The following is a 10862-nucleotide window of genomic DNA, read 5'->3' as shown; positions in this document are numbered from 1 at the left end:
TATCTCCATGGGGCAGCCAGGTGGTGCACCTCCAGCTCCCATCTACCCCATTGCCTAGAAAACCTGACCCCCACCTCTTATGGGGTGTTGCCTCCTTCCCCCCCCCCCCCTAAAAAAAAACATGTCTCCCTATGTAAGAAAAACAAAAGAGGATTCCGTTTTCTTAGGTGCTTCCCTGACCTGGACCCCACTGCTGAGGCCCATATTTGCCTATCTGGAAGCTGGTATCTCTCAACTCACTTGGTGCACTAGCCTCCAGAAATACGCCAGATATCGACTGAGCCAAGCAGTGGGAACACCCGGTGTAGGATGTCCCCACCCCAGGCGCAACCGGGTCTCTGCTATTTTCGTGGTGGGCTCCTCATCTCAACTATAGGTGTGGAAACTGGTCATTGATTGCACATCCATAATCATTGCTCTTTTATAGAAAGGGCCTTTGAGATCTTGGGTCCTCAGGCTCCTGAGCCAAGGAAGGGCCTTTCTTCACCCTTCATCAGGGAATAGCTCACTCCTCTATTCCACTTCCAAGTCCTCATCCAGAATGCTTGAATATTTGGCATCAGGAATTCTTCAGCTCTTCAAAGAAGATAAGTGAATGGATGGCTTCTGGGTGACAAGGCAAATTCCTTACTGTTTTGTAAGAGGTGCAAAAACAGTAACATAGCCCTAGCTACTTTCGAGGCAGAACAACATGGAGGAGAATTAAACTTAGTAATGAAGTGTTCTCATCTGTTTAACACAGTGTACGTTCGTCACAGCTACCATAGCTCCTTGCCCACCTTCAGAAAAATGAGAATTCTTTTAATCCACTATCCATCCTAGAATATCACATCACATTAAACTTCTTTGGCCCCCTATCTTAATCATCTGACTAAGTCAGTATGAAATAAATGTGTTTTCCTGTACGGCTATAATTTCCATTAATAACAAAGCATATCATAAGTGTATATTCTCCTTTAATACAAGGAACTCCAAAGTCACCGTAAGCCACCTGACTGTTTTGTTACACTGTGATTCCACTGAATGTCTAAACGTGCATTTCTCCTGGTCTCGTGATTTTCCTAGGTGCCATTAAAGATTTCAATGACACTGTCATACGTTCCTTTAATTACCGCAATAAAAGCTTCAGTGATGGTTCCTGCAAGTGCTGTCACTGCTGTAAATTGCCGAACATCATCAGAGACTGACTCAGAGCCTCCAGATAGGTGCGATATCCTTCAAACAGCCTTCCTTTCGGTCGAGTACTCATGATTCGGGGGGGGGGGGGGGGGGGGTCTCTCAACTCCAAAGCCACGGGCAGCAATCTCCTTGGTCTTCACTAGAAAGGTGGCACATCCTCACCCACTCCTCACTCTTTCAGCTCCCTCATATTCTGTGAATCAGCTGGTGCTACATCCTCACCAACAATATCTAATTCCCCCAGAGTAAAAGTATCTGAGCTGGTGTGTGGGAGCGAGAAAACAAGTGATGAAGATAAAGCTCAACTGCTCCAACATCTGCTTCCTCTTCATCATACTTATCACCATTGTAGTCCATGAGGAAGAATTACATTCCCTCCTGCTCCTCATCAACATCATCCTCTGGTTATTGTAATAAATCTGCAGGAAATGAGGGCAGAAACTAAATGTATGAGCATAACACCTTGAGGTTAAGGAGACCGAGAAGGGGGTGGAAGCTTGTGGCTGTTTGTTGCTTCACAGGGATGCCATGTTGACTGTGTAGATGTGCATCGACTAACCTGCTGCCTGTACTGTCCCACCAACCTCACTGTCTCCCGTGGCTAGATTGGAATGCCTTTCCAGCAGCTCCTTGACCTACTTCTCGTAGGGGGTCAGCAAGAATGCTCCCTCTGGTTCTCTACCTCTCGTGGACATTGTGGGCAAGTTTCTCCTGCAACAAGATTGACTGAATTAGATAAAAGGTAGCAAATGAAGACGGTTTCTCAGGTGGCATTGGACAGCTGATGTAATAGATCTGATGGTATTATCCAGTGAAAGTTGAGGAAGGAGTTATAAAGTTCTGCAAACAAGTAATTGCTGTTAGGGAGATGACAAAACATCGTAAGATCCGGAGTCAGTGGCCCCCTTACCCACAATTCAGTGAGGAGTGACTTGCGCAGCTATTAAATTTGAAGAGTGAGCGTATGTTGTTGCCCATGGTGCCCAATGGAGAAAAGGAAAAGTGGCCAGTGTGTTACCTTGCCTGTCCTTGTCAGGTTAGGTTGTTAGACTTTTTCCAGCACTGGTCTCTGCAGTGTTGAGGATAAGGAGGTGGCATTTGATGCCACAGCCACCTCCCTCCACATTGCACACAAGACATTTGTTTTGCAGCTTTGCACCCCCTGCAGTCTTTGCTGTGTTGCACCCGAAAGTATCTAAAGGTCCGCCTCATTAAAATATTTTTTTCTGCCTTTTTGCAATGAGCTTTTTCCTTCTTGGAGTTGCCTCTGCAGGTGCTCCACATAAAGACACTTTTTAAAAAGTGGCATTAAATTACACATTAGCCATCCAGTACAGCTACCTCTCTGTCATCTCACTGAGCCAAACACTATCCTCCTTAACTGCTGCTGCCCCAGTCTGCTACTGTAATTTTCATTACTTTTCATAGGCTGCACTCCTAATTTCCAAGCTCCCTAGCACATTACTCCCATTTTGCACAGGAGTTGCACTACTCAACAATCAATGAGCTGACCCCACAAATTATGGCACTGGAGAGGATTGGTGGGCAAGGCCCATGGAATTTCAAGGCCTATGTATTTAACAATTATTTATATGCATAGTTCTACTACATTCCCTACAGATAACCTCAAAGGTCATTCCCAGCAGTTTTCTCCTCCGCATTTTTTTTACTCAATAATATTTCTTTTATTTTCTCTCCAATTTTCTGCCCTCCTCTCTAGAAAGTATTAGTTCCTTTAATGGGCAAGGGGTACAGTTCAACAGGTGCCAGTCATCCTGGAGTATCTCATCCATCTGGCTATTATTCATGTGTGAGCCTTGACAGTGATTGTTATCAGGCTATTCGATTTCGCAAGATATCATAACTGGGACCATTCCTCTCCTCAGCTGACCAGATATGAGCACTTTCAGCATCTATTTCTGCATCAGGAGCTTCCCTTCTCTGCAGCCAACTGCTGCCTCAGCTGAGATCAGTTAATTTAGCACAGACTGGAGATTGAACTTGGTAGCTACTTAGTTTATGTGGCTCAGAGACCATAACGTCGGAATCAACAATGAAGACTACAGTGATGTTTCTAATGGTTTTTGAGACATTTACCAAACTACAAATTGTAATTAATGTAATGTCTGCATACATCTATAGATATATTAACTTAAAAATTCAATCCTGTAAATGATCTCTGCTGTCTAAACTCTAATCTTTCATGCTTGCATTTGTGCCAAAATTTGTGCTGTGTGTTGGATGAGAATTTATATTTTATAGATCATTGCAGGTTAAAGTATTGAAATACTAAATGACAGAACAGATCAGCCTAGGCTTTCCATTGGAGTGCAATTTTTGCAGGTGGGGCTGGAAATCAACATGGGGTCATGCAATACTAAAATTCCACCGATTTTTGCAACGCTGCAAATTTCTGACGTTAGTTACATAGGGCGCCAGGAGAGTCCATCTGCTTACCAGCAATCCCATGCAAATCTCGTCATTTTTGATCTGATCTGCACGCCTGACGGGGTCATCTTTATAAAGGAGGTATTCCCCGTTTTTATGGTACTTCCAGTAAAGGCAGAAGTGGCTACAAAGTTCTCTCAGGCCTTTTAAATAGGAATGCTGCTGTTTGCTAACCTGCAATCTTTCAGGATTTTTTCCCACTTCCCCTGTGTTTAGGCAAAGAAAACTGTTGTTTTATTGAACAGTTTTGAAGATAGTTTATTTTCCCCTCACAGGGCAAATTAGCAGATCTGGTACGGGCATAGGTGTCCACATCCCCAGCAGAAAACCTAAGCCATCAACTCCGAGAAGGGAGGGGTAAGGGATTGCTGGGTAAATATCTCTGGGCACAAGAGTACAGCAGACCCAGCAACACTAAATTGAGTGATGGCATGTATCCTCCCCAAAATGAAATGGCCTAGTTTGATTTATTTGCCCTGTATCCTGATGGGGTCTTGCAAGCTGTGCATACATACCACATGAATTTGTCGAAATCAATTACTCTCCATGGCCCAATAGTGGAACATGTTCTCTCCCCATAGGCTGTGGGTTTCAGTTCCAGAGGTTGCTTCTCATTCATACTCAGCTACCTTGTTTGAGTGAGTTTTATCCATTCTTGACCAGAACACTCGTTGCAGCTCCATGTTTTGTTGAGTACTAGCTGTACAGCAATTGCTATTGTGATATTTATAAACAAAGAAATGTAATTGTGATTTTTTTTTAAAATATCCTGAGGTGCAGGTTGATGGCAGTGAATTTACAGCCAGTTTCCATCAAGTACAGTACTTTGGTAACCTATGTTACAGTAAGTTATAGTCCAACGATTTTATTTTTAATTCCACAAGCTTTCGGGGGCTTTCCCCTTCCTCAGGCGGTGTGGAACCACACCGCCTGAGGAAGGGGAAAGCCCCCGAAAGCTTGTGGGATTAAAAATAAAATCGTTGGACTATAACTTGGTGTTGTAAAATTGTTTACAATTGTTAACCCCAGTCCATCACCGGCATCTCCACATTATGTTAAAGTACACAGATCTATCTTGCCAACCTGTCTCATTTCATACTGTAAAATATAGAGTTTATATTATATAAACATTTGTAGATTTGCATAATTAAGCTTTCATGTCTAAAGAAATATGCCCACTTATGACTCATGCAGAGCATGAGATAAAGGAATTAACTAACCATGGGCTAGACATACCAGCTGGTTAATGTTGCTGTTTAGGCCTATGCTGTGGAAGGTAATGAGTGGACTATTGGTAGATAATCATGTTTTGATGTATCATAATTAAACAGCCAAAATAAGATGATAAGTCGGTTCAAATTCCACTTCAGAGACATGAGCACATTATCTAAGCTGATACTTTAATGCAGTGCTCAGGGAGTTCTATACTGTCACAGGTGCTGTTTATTAGATGAGAGGTTAAACTAAGGTCCTGCCTGCCCTTTCAGTTCGATGTAAAAGATTCCATGGCACTATTCAAACAAGAGCAGGGGATCTGTCCTGGTGTACTGGCGAATTTTTATCCCTCAACCAACATAATTAAAACAAATTATCTGGTAATTTATCTAATTGCTATTTGTGGAACCTTGCTGTGTGCAAATTGGCTGCTGCGTTTCCCTATGTTACAACAGTGACTACAACTAAAGTATTTCATTGGCTGTGAAGTGCCTTGCAATGTCATGAAATTGTGAAAGGTACTATATAAATGTAAATTCTTGCTTTTCTTTAGAATTTCCTTAGTCTTTATCCTGCTAAATTCTATACAATTAGCACAACAAATGCAGTAACCATTATCTTGTTTAAGAGGGTGGTATTGCTATACTAGAGTGTTTTTGGGTAGACTCAGCTCTGAAAAGTTCCTTGTAAAACCACCAGGTTGAATACCTCCATCTAATTCACACTAGCAAACACTATACTTTAAATGCAAATGTGCTGTAATAGGCATGATATCTACTTCAGGACAAACTTTTTGAATGTGGTTTTCATATTTAGTTTCTATTAAAAAATTAAAAACCTTGTAAGCCAAAGGGTCCAATATTCTAAAAGGTCTTGTAAGTTGGTTTAACTTTGATGACAGCTTCCTTTTAGTACATTGTGATAAATGCAGTGGCTGAGACTTTGTCAGAGGTATATCTATTTTTTTTTCTTCAATGTTTTCTCTTTCTTTCCTAAAAGCAGTACTAGGTATGGTTCTATGGATGCCATTCTATTACCTAGCCCAAATAGTCATTCTTCATTGGTAAGCATAGATTGTGAGTGGCAGCAGGCTGAGTTGGGGAGGAGGGTGCAGAAAGAGAAACATCACAGCCAAATATTATCCCATGCTCACCTGATGTCCACAAATGTCTATTTTCCAGTAGAGGTCGTTGGGCAACAATTGTCAGCAGAATACTGCTCAATTTTCCCTTTCTCAGGCCAGGGACACTGAAGTCAATTATAACTTCAGTGACTTATGATTTCCCTAATGGGACAAGACCTCAAACCATTAGGCTGAATGGAGTTCTAGTGTGATACCCAAACCAATCATTATGGCCAGTAACCAGAAAGGAGGAGTAGAACAGAACTCTTATAATCCTATACTAAAGAAGCTGGTAAAAGATGCATGTCTGTTTAAAGCATTTTAAAGTGTTTTCTAATTAAGCATTCAAGTTCATGCTGGTGGGGACTCCATGTTAGTTATTATCTGAGCAGTGTGTCAAATTAGAAGACTGCTTATTATGCAAGATGCAGCAGTGGAATTAATCACTGAGTTTTGATTTAAAATGTATTTAGTAATAGTGCTTTAAAAACATGAACCATTGTTGGAAATCCCATCGTGTCTGGGTGGTAGCTGTTTAAATCTCCCATCTGTTGGCTCCTTGTCAACCAGGATATTTTCCTTCTCTCTCCAGCACCATTAGTGATTTACCACACTCTTGGGTGGGGGAGAAAGAAAGAGGAATATGTATCACAAGAAGACCTCTGTAACCATAGTTTTTGGTTAAAACCACTATTGTATCAACAGGGTGTGAAAGTAAGAATTGAAGCTCCACAGACTTCAATGCAGCAAAGCATGCATGAGCTGAACTCAATTTTGGAAAGTGAGTCAATGATTTGCAACAGCCAGATGTAAAATATATGAAAAGGTCCATCGACAGCTTACATGGGGGTAGGGTACAATTTGCTCTGTGTATTGAGTTTATTGACATGAAGGCAGGCTAAAATTTGTGTTGCATCTTGTTTTACATGATACGGGGGATCATTGCTAAAATCCACCCTCGTGCTGACTTGAATGGCATTAGGCGTAACTTGCATTTTTGTTGAATGGTTGTCTTTGTCAGACAGTGCCATGGCATACATGTCACAATGCACATATTTATACATTTATATAGTCAACTTCACTCAGAATCTTTGGAATTGTAATTACTACCACTATCAAAAGATTTATCATCATTAATAAACATGCACTACATTCATTGTTTCAGAACTGCAAGATTATACTTTAGTCTACCACTGCAGTCAATCGTATTGCAGGATAGAAATTAGTATGCGTTGCACCCTTTTTCAGGCATCAAATGGGCACAGTGATGTTGTCTTGCGCAGGATCTGTGTGGGTGCTCAGGCCACTGCTAAACTTGTTGGGGCAATCTTTCAGGTATCTCTGGCAGGAACCTAAAACAGGCATTAGCCTACTTGCGTATGTTAATGAGGGGCCTAACATCTGTGTTAGAACCCCTCTACCAAATTGGGCTGCCTGAATGGCACAGGCCTGCTCCACTCAGGTTTTCCTTTCGTGGATGCGACCTAGCAAGCGGCCGCCAGCAAAAAGATTAAGTAAAACATTTTTTTTTTACAGCTTGATGTGAAGTCAGAAGGAGCAGGAGTGCTCTTCCCGGCTCCACACTCGAGAGGGCCGTTGCCAGCCCACATTTAGCCCCCCCTCCCATTGTCCTTCCCCACCCAGGGACTTGCCCGAGAGCCTCTGCTGGCAAGGCAAGCGGCCCTAAATTGATCTGCTTGAAATGGCAGAGCCGCCTCTCAAGGCACAACAGGTGCCAGCAGATCTCTCAAATTATTGAAATGAGGTCCAAAATAGGCCATAACCAATTTCTACCTCTTTTATTTAATCAAGCTCCTAAGGCATGATTTTTTTTTGAAAAGCTGGTCGTAAAGGAAAAGAGTAATTGACATGCAGAACCATTCATAGTTACTTACAAAGATTATATATGCAATACAGTTACTAGGCTGGTGGGTCACTGTTCTGATAATGATTAACACTAAAAGAAAGCAATTTAGCATAACAGTCTTGACCAGGAAGAATTATATAATGTGATAATATTTTTTTTTGGCTATTGCTTTTTAGAAGGACCTTGACTCAGTACTGGCAATAGTTGTGACTGAACTTAGGAAGAGCCTTCATTGGGAAAACATAACACTCAGATGAAGGACTAATCTGCACATGTACAGCACGTACCCACAAAAATCATAAAAAGATAATGATTAATGATCTAAGATTACAATGTCCCACCCAATAATATGCTGGCAGTAGAACACATTTTAGGGAGTAGAATCAGGCAGTCCAGGCTTCCGAACACATTTTAAAATGGTTAGTGTTACGATTTGGGCTTTCTCCAACACCTTTTAGATGTGCAAATAGCTTAATAATGTAGGAAGATTGTGTTCCTAACAAACTGAAGTCTGTATCTTTTATTTTACCATACTAAAACTCCAGCCATTTTAGAAGATGGAAAAGAACACTATGTAAAAATTTGATTCCCGGTCTAGAATTGGCACTGTGCAGGCAGCGCACGCTCTAACTGAGAGGCCCAAGGCTGGCCCAGTCCATCAGCTGTGAGCTTGATGGAAGAAGTGGTAGAGAGGCAAAACAGGGCAGGACCGGAAATGCCAAAATTCCATCCCTTTATACACTACTGTAATTTCCGCTGGAAGTGGGCATGGGAGCAAGAAGCCCCTGCCCACTGCTGCTGAATGCATATAAATGACAGGATGATGTCATCAATCAAAAATCCTGTAACTTCCACCAGGATTTTCCCAAACTTTTCAAGATATTAAGGGGAACTGATAGGGTAGATGGAGATAAACTATTTCTGCTGCTTGGGGAGTCTAGGACTCGGGGACATAGCCTAAAAATTAGAGCCAGGACTTTCAGGAGTGAAGTCAGGAAAACACTTCTACATGCAAAGGGTGGTAGAAGTTTGGAACTCCCTTCCGCAAACAGCAGTTTACGCTAGCTCAAATGTTAATTTTAAATCTAAGATTGATAGATTTTTGTTAACCAAAAGTGTTAAAGGATATGGAGCTAAGGCAGGTATATGGAGGTAGGTCACAGATCAGCCACTATCTCAGTGAATGGTGGAACAGACTCGAGGGGCTAAATGGCCTCCTCCTGAACCTAGGTTCCTAAGTTTGCTCACAGCTGTCTAAGCATAAGTGGCTGTGACAATAGATCAAGGCAGAAGTATTTTTAAAGGCTTCTGGGTGTCCTGGGATGAAACTTGGAAATATAGTAAACAATGTGGACGATAGTAACAAACATCAGGAGGACATAGTGTGTTCTCGCTACGACAAGGAGTGGTTGAGGTGACTAGTATAGATGCATTTAAGGGGAAGCTATTTAAACACGAGGGAGAAAGGAATAGAAGGACATGCTGATAGGGTTAGATGACGTCGGGAGTGGGGAGGCTTGTGTGGAACATAACCACTGGCATGGACCTGTTAGGCCAAATGGCCTGTTTCTGTGCTGTACATTCTATGTAATAGACAATTTGGTGAAATGGGCAGACACATGGCAGATGAAATTCAATGCAGAGAAATGTGATGTGATATATTTTGGTAGGAAGAAATGAAAAGCAGCAATATAAACTAAATGGTACAATTATAAAGGAAGTGCAGGAACAGAGAGATCTGGGGGTGAATGTACACAAATCTTTGAAGGTGGCAGGACAGGTTGAGAAGGCTGTTAAAAAAGCATATGGGATGCTTGGATTTATTAATAGAGGCAAAGACTACAAAGGCAAGGAAGTTGTGCTAAACCTTTATAAAAAGCTGGAGTATTGTGTTCAATTCTGGGCACCGCACTTCAGGAAGGATGTCAAGGCCTTAGAGAGGGTGCAGAAGAGATTTACTAGAATGATACCAGGCTTGAGGGACTTCAGTTATGTGGAGAGACTGAAGAAGCTGGGGTTGTTCCTTAGAACAGATAAGGTTAAGGGGAGATTTGATAAAGGTGTTCAAAATCATGAACAGTTTTGACAGAGTAAATAAGGAGAAACTTTCCAGTGGCAGAAGGATCGGTAACCAGAGGACACAGATTTAAAATGATTGGCAAAAGAACCAGAGGTGACATGAGGAAATATTTTTTTTTACACAGCGAGTTGTTATGATCTGGAATGCAATGCCTGAAAGGATGGTGGAAACAGATTCAATAGTAACTTTCAAAGGGGAATTGGATAAATACTTGAAGGGAAAAAATTTACAGGTCTATGGAGAAAGAGCAGGGGAGTAGGACTAATTGGATAGCTCTTTCAAAGAGCCAGTACAGGCACAATGGGCAGGAACTCGTGGATAGGCCTGATTCTGACTTCATCTCCCTCTTCATCATCATCCTCCTTCTAAGCCATCATGGTTCACAAGGAGGTAGTTGTGTCCTTGTTGCTGTGGTGCATCTGCAGGAAAGGAAGGTAGAAGCCAAGAATGGGTGACCATTACTACCTTAGGATTAAGAGACAGAGAAAGGGGTGGAAGGTCGTGTCTGTGTGGTGCTACATAAGGATATTAGGACAACAGTGTAGGTGTTCAGACACTTACCTGGCACTGGCAATATACCCTCAATCTCCCACACAAGAGCAAATTGCCTCCACATGAGCACCACGGGCTTCTCCTCGTAGGGCATGACATGTTTAAAGGTGAGGATGCCCCTCCGGTGGCCTGGCTCTTACAGCATTGTGTGCCAATTTCTCCTGCAAGAAGATAGAGTTAATAAAGGGAAAGGCTAGCAGTTGAGGAGTGTGTGCCAACATCGGAGAGCTGGAGAAACATATGTGGGGGTTTCAGCCTTTTGAAGTGGAGGGAGGAGTTTTAGGATTGTGCATGTAAGCAATTGCTATTAGGGGAGATAGCCATAATGCAAGATCCTGAGTTACAATCCCTCCTTAACCAGAGTGCACTATGAAGCTTTAGTTGTACAACAGTTTCTT

At 42.0% G+C, this 10862-nt stretch overlaps 1 long non-coding RNA gene across 3 annotated transcripts in view; it reads right to left on the bottom strand.

Moving 5' to 3' along the window:
* Positions 1-939: 939 nt before the first annotated feature.
* Positions 940-10862, bottom strand: part of LOC137324539 (uncharacterized) — a 35728-nt gene continuing 25805 nt past the window's right edge. For all 3 annotated transcript variants that reach the window (XR_010963656.1, XR_010963657.1, XR_010963658.1), the window contains 2 exons: positions 10474-10625; positions 940-1890 (listed from right to left, as the gene is read on the bottom strand). This is a non-coding gene — a long non-coding RNA (uncharacterized lncRNA). The remainder of the gene's footprint in view (positions 1891-10473; positions 10626-10862) is intronic.

Source organism: Heptranchias perlo, chromosome 8 (assembly GCF_035084215.1).
Source record: "Heptranchias perlo isolate sHepPer1 chromosome 8, sHepPer1.hap1, whole genome shotgun sequence".
In the NCBI taxonomy this organism is placed as follows: Eukaryota; Metazoa; Chordata; class Chondrichthyes; order Hexanchiformes; family Hexanchidae; genus Heptranchias; species Heptranchias perlo.
Note: the sequence above shows the minus strand (reverse complement) of the source record. Positions and strands in the feature narration are given on the sequence as shown.